The following is a 1,712-nucleotide window of genomic DNA, read 5'->3' as shown; positions in this document are numbered from 1 at the left end:
GGAATGAATAGAGAATAAATGTAATAATATTATTTAATAATGTTGATGAATAATCATTAAAAAAACAATTTTAAAAACACAAAAAAAGTTATTCTTAATAGAGGAAGTAATTTAGAAAATAACGCATTACAGAACACTAAATGAAACAGATATTGCATACGTAGCTTAATTTACAAAACTATTATGATATAAAAAGTGATAGAATTTTAGTATAAGATGAAAGTATTAATTATAATTCTTTATAATACACAATTATTTATATATCCAATAATTTTTATGTAAATATAATAATATTTTAATGAAAATATCCTAAAGTATATTAGCATCCAATCCTCTGAAAAAAAATATGAAGTTAAAATATCTTTTAGGATGTTACCATAATGAATTATATAGTTTATATGTGTCATTATGTAATTAGAAGTGTAATTATCGTACAAAATATTTACCTAATAGGATTATTAGATTATTATTAATTCATTCCTTTCAATGCTTTCTTTAATTATTTTTTATAATTTTCATGAATGTTTATGTAACAATATAAAAATTTTATTTATATGGCATATTTTATATTTGTTTTTATATAGAATAATGAATATACTAAATATGTATATACACTTTTTTAATACATTGAAATCAATAGTGCAAAAGGAACAATAAGTAAAGAAAATTATCTAAATGGGACATTAAATTTTCATGAATATATGGAAGAGTATATATTAATAAGATATGCAAATAAAACAACTATTAGATATTTTATATTTTTACATATAATAACACTTAGTACAAAGAAGTATAAATTTAATAATGAGAATAATATTATTTATATTTCTAAAGCATTTACCCTAAAAAAATATTATTTAATATGGAACCACTACAACAAAAGAATTTGCTAATTTGCAGTATCAACATTTTCTATTTATGTATTATCAAAATATATCCTATTATTAATATGATTACATACATGTTTTAATTTTTTTTTTTTTACTATTAACCTTTATATTACTATTGAAATTTTTAATAAAGTAATATTTCAGATAACATTTATATACATATCTTTTTCGTTTATATTTTAAGTAGTAAAGAAAAATATATTTCCCTATGTATATAAGCATCTATTAGTTATACATATACCATTCAATTTATTTAGTATGAATTTATTTAAATCTTATTTATGTATATTATAATAACTTATGCAATATCTAAATAAAATATTATTAGAAAAGTTTTTTCGTAATAAGTTACTATTAATATAAAAATATATGAATAAATAAGGAAGAGAAAGGTCATTTGTAAATAAGAAAATTTTTCAATAATGAGTAGTATATTTCATATATGATGAAATAATTAATTTTATGAAAAATTATAATTTTTATTTTAAATAATTTTATATAAATGAAAAATTAGTTCTCTTTAGGTTATATATAATAGTCTGATTATTTTTTCTTATGCTTATAGTAAAAATGTGTTAATTTTAAATAAATCTATATTTAATAAATATTAAATAATTGTATATTAAATTTGCATTATTTACAGCGTAATTTTTATTTTAGAAAAAAAAACAGATTACATATTCTTATATTTAAACATAGAATTCAAGAAATCTTGGGAATGCGAATTATTAAAAAAAATTTCTTATATAATAAGAGAAAAGTATAAATAATTTTTTTGTATTTATATACTTTATGATTTCTTCAATGAAATATATATTGTTA

Source organism: Plasmodium gonderi (assembly GCF_002157705.1).
Source record: "Plasmodium gonderi DNA, contig: Chr13, whole genome shotgun sequence".
NCBI classification, from domain to species: domain Eukaryota; phylum Apicomplexa; class Aconoidasida; order Haemosporida; family Plasmodiidae; genus Plasmodium; species Plasmodium gonderi.
The sequence above is the reverse complement of the archived record's forward strand: the minus strand, read 5'-3'. Positions refer to the sequence as shown.